Raw genomic sequence first — 4,918 nt, 5'->3', positions numbered from 1 at the left:
AAATGTTTCAAAATTTGTTATGGAAATGGACGATTTCTTCTCCCTTATTACTTTCATATGCCCTTGTCTCTCTTTTTCTCAAAGGAAAATTATCAGATCTTACCCTAAAATTAAGCTAACTTTTAATATTGAAAAAAGTGGTTAGCCATTGATATCTAATAAATCTCCGATACGTGAGTAATTTAAAATAATAAATTCAATGTTGAGGGATAAATTTGAACATTTCTTCTCAAAGAATTTGAATATGTCCATGCATTTCACTTTAGAGTTACCTTACGAGGCAGCAACCGTATAAATTGATCAAAAGTGTAATGGATGATAAGATTGATCATTTTTTTATCATCAAAATATTGAGCTTCTTGGTTTTCTGAATCTGAGTTTGCATCTTGATCTAATAGACCAAAAGAATAGGTTACTCTGCTAGAGAAGTAGTGTGCATGTCTAATAATATTACCTATTGCGTGTAAATTCCCCTCCGTTATACTCTCCTCTGGTCCACTTTAATTAAATTTTAGTTATTTTTACACATATTAAAAAATTTACTTTTTAATATTAATTAAAAATAAAATTGACTATATTTATCTTTACTTTTTATTTAATTTGTTCGTTAGAAATATAACAGAGACTCTTTATTCCATAGGCAACTTTGAAAAAAAAAATCTTTTTGATATTTGAAAAAAAAAAAAAAAAAAGAAGGACAAAAACATCCAATAAAATGGACCGGAGGAAGTAGTAAATATATCCTTATTTAGTTACTAGAAAATATTTTAGAGTTGTTAAAGTGAAAGAATTCAGAAATTTTATGTGGATACCTTATTAAATTGTCATTGGAATTAGAAATTTACAACTATGAGGAAAAAAATAAATTTCTTCTCTGTTTTATAGATGAAAAAAGACTCTAGGTTTAAGTGCATTCAAACTGTGGGATTCAAGCCAAACATCACATGGTTGAGTTGCGCAACGAAAGGGTGTATTAGTAGTAGCTTTCCAAGAATGATGAAATCTCCATTCGTCAGTTTTCAGCAATATACTACTAATAAACTTGTATTTAGTGCTGAACACGCACCTTTCCCCAACCTTTCAAGGAAACAAATGAGGCAGCCCGGTGCATTAAGCTCCCGCTATACGTTGGGTTCGGGAAAGGATCGGATCACAAGGGTCTATTGTAAACGCAATCTTATACTGCCTTTAGGTTGTTTCTACAGCTCGAACCCGTAACCTCCTAGTCATATGGCAGCAACTTAACCGGTTAAACCAAAGTTTTCCGTCTTTTAAGAAAACAAATGGAAAAGAATTATTTTAGTTTGTCAACCTATAATATGCATGCATATGATAACATACATGTGTTACTATTTGGGTTGTGTTGGATGAATGGAATCTCTAGAAAAAGAAATTTTCGTATAGGGGGAATTCCCTCGTTAATATTAGATTTTATTTGACGTGAATTTAAATTAGTTAAAGTAATAGATTAGTATCATATGATTATAACAGGACGAAAAGACGTACATATGTGCTTTCATCTTTTATTCATTTTAAATGGGACATGGCTCAGGGGCGGCCCAAGAAGATTGGTGGCCTAAAGCCAATTTTAATCTGGGGCCTTTCAGAAGGAAAATTCATCTATATTTTTAATTGAAGTCTATTTTTTTAGCTTTTTAAGATGTAAAGTTGTTAATAGTTTCTTTTATAAATAATTTAATCCTTCCTAAGAATTGTTGATCTTAGATAATAGAACCAGATGCAAGAAGTTTATAACTTGATATCAAAATAATTTTTGATATGTTCTACTATACTTGTTGAAACGCTTGAAACCTGAGGGAGGAAAAAAGGAAAAAGAAGAATAGGCAATATAGTTTTAATCAACGGTATTCTTCAACTCTTGTTTTTTATAGAAAAAATAAAACACTTTTCTTTCTACAGCGAACAATATAACTTATCGAGAACTTAAGTTTTTTTGTAGAAACCAAGAAGAGAATATAAGAATGTAGTACCCATTTTCTAATGAGAAAGATAAAAAAATAAGACTTGGAAGATTGAAGATACCAAAAAACGGATTATAAAAGTTTATTACACGTTTTTAGTGAGAAATGTAAAAGGAGAATAATAATATAGTTACCTCACTAACGATGTCGATGGTAAAATTTAAATAATGAAAAGTTTTATATTCGCGATAAGGATTAGGGGGAGTGATTCTCTTTCTCCAATTTTTGTTTAAACGATTACATCAATACTAAATTAAAAGTTAGCCTTACTTTCTATAAAATATTTTTATTTTTATTTTAGCATACCCAATATATTTAGACCATGCCTCTAAAGATTGTTGTAAGGTATATATATGATCCAACTTACCTTAATTAGATATATTGGGTTCGAGTTCTGTGGTTAAATAAATCCCGTTAAAATGTGTTCTCTCTTTTACTAGGTCTTACGCGGGACGAATCATTAGTCGGGATCTCAATACAAATACGAGTAAAAAACAAAAAGAAAAATTTGGGGGCCTAAAGCCTTTGCTTTAGTGGCTTTACCTCAGGGCCGCCCCTGACATGGCTCCTCGCACTGTCATTTCTACATGCAAAAAGTAGTTGACTTTAGCAATAATTTTGATTAAAAAAGTGAGAGGGAAATGAACTCTTGTCACTCTTGATGGGGCATATAATGGATGGTGAAAGGGTTTTTCTTTTCCAATATACAGATCAAATAGTGTGGCACCATTACGCGTAATGTAGTTATCACGTCTTAGTTTTTAGCTTTTATGTAATTTCCTTAAAAATAATACAAGGTGTATCTGGCATTTCTCTCTAAACTTTTCCATGATTACATATCATACAATGACAATCTCTAATATTAACCAATGCATTAATCTCATGAATTAATAATTCCGTGGTGGTTTATAATATGCAGATAAAGTAATGTAATATTTGTAATGCAGGAGAGGTTTATTCAGTGCGCACAAAGTGCTCACCACAGAGTGCTCACCCGAAGGACACAGGTTGTGGCAGAGATTGTATATAGCGGCTGCAGGTTTTCCCTCTTACCAAAAAAAAGAAATCATATATAATTAGCTTATTCGACAACTTCTAATTAATTACGGTAATTATATATAGAGAGTTTTATCCCCTATTTTTGTTATATAAACTTGTGAAATTTAGTAGTAATACCATGTTTACTTGAGAGACACTTGTTTTTAGCTTTACAATCAATTGCCGAATGAGTTGTTATAAGAATTTCGACATGATATTTTTTTCAACAGTTAGATACTTGGAGAGTTTGCACAACATCATATGGGGAGTTGAAAAAAGAAACCAAACATCTTTTTCACTTGTACTACACAGTGTTTTAAAAGGCGTCTTCGGGGCGAGCCCTGGGGCGAGGCACACCAAAAATGCCCCGGGGCGATGCTGTGGGCAAAAGTCTCAAGAGGAGTACGCCCAGCAATTCGGGGCGTACGCCCAGCAATTCGCCCGGGCGTTCGGGGCGCATTTTTTTAGTGAGGCATAATTAAGCCCCAAAGATTTTTTCAAATTAAAACAAAATTTGTTGAATAAGTCCTTCATATAATACCCAAATTCTCAAAATTCAGCTTGGTAATTACTCAAAAGTTTTAAAAAGGAACCGAAATGCATTAAATTTAAAAGTTAAGACATTTTTTATTATTGAAGCCCCAATTCATGGTCTTTCTCAATTCTTTATCTTGTCCGCTAGTTTGCTAATATCTCCCAAAAGTAACGAATTCATTTTTTTTTACAAATTCAAAGAGAACTCCATTCTCCTTCATAGCAGCAAGTTCAAAGTTCAAATTGCAAGTTAGTCATCCTTTTTGTTCCTTCATGTAGAAAACTTTATTCTTTTCGATTCAAGTTACTCGAGCTTCTAAGTAGCGTATAAGAGATTGTTTTGACTAGTTTTTTGTGGGGATGAAGCATATACATATACATATATATATATATATATATATATTATATATATATATATATATATATATATATATATATATATATATATATATATATGTTTGCTCAAAAGTTATAATCCATTGGACCAAATGAAAGAAAGGTAAATAAGTGCTCAGAGTTAGGGGAGAAACATTCGAAACCTTTATTGATAATATTTGTTTGGTCTGCCTCTCCATGAAGAGGTTCAGAGCCTTACAATGGTGTTTTCTCTTCCCATAAGATGGGTATATTTTTCCCTTCTCTCTCCTCTCTCTATTGGAGAAGAAGCAGCCCCCTTTCTAGGGCTTCCACTCTTAGTATTTATAGATGTGAGCTTCGTGAGCTGGCAATAAATGGCCGTGGCCACGCTGAGGTTCCGTTCCCGTGGGGGAATGAATGGGTCGTGCCCTCGTAGATTCAATTGGACAAGAGTCGAATCCTCTTATAAATAAGTGGCCATACCACTTATTAATTATGGATTAGCTCAAGAGGAGATTAACTTCGTTAATTACCGTGAGGTCAGATTCTGACCCATACAGTTAGTCCCTCCGCTTATTGAGGTCGTGTTTCGGCCGAGCTCGATGAGCGGATTTCATCGATTGTGATTTGAGAAAACTCGAATAAGGGGGTCGATTTATTGACGGCGGCGGCCTTAGTCATTTACACGTTGGAGATGGCCGTAGCCTTTCATATAATGGCGATGGCCGTAGCCTTTCATATAATGGCGATGGCCGTAGCCTCTCATATGCTGGAGAGCCTTTCATACATTAGAGATGGTCGTAGCCTTTCATATATTGGGGGTGGCCGTAGCCTTTCATATGTTGGAGATGGCCGTAGCCTTTCATATATTGGGGGTGGCCGTAGCCTTTCATATTTTAGAGATGGCCGTGGAAAATGAGTATGCGCCGGGTACGTATTTGGTCACATCCAGAATTTTGAAGGCGTACGGCGCATTCTTTCAGCGTTTGCAGGCCGTTACGATTATT

The sequence above is a fragment of the Nicotiana attenuata genome, unplaced genomic scaffold, assembly GCF_001879085.1.
Source record: "Nicotiana attenuata strain UT unplaced genomic scaffold, NIATTr2, whole genome shotgun sequence".
Lineage (NCBI taxonomy): Eukaryota > Viridiplantae > Streptophyta > Magnoliopsida > Solanales > Solanaceae > Nicotiana > Nicotiana attenuata.
This window is presented reverse-complemented; position numbering follows the sequence as displayed.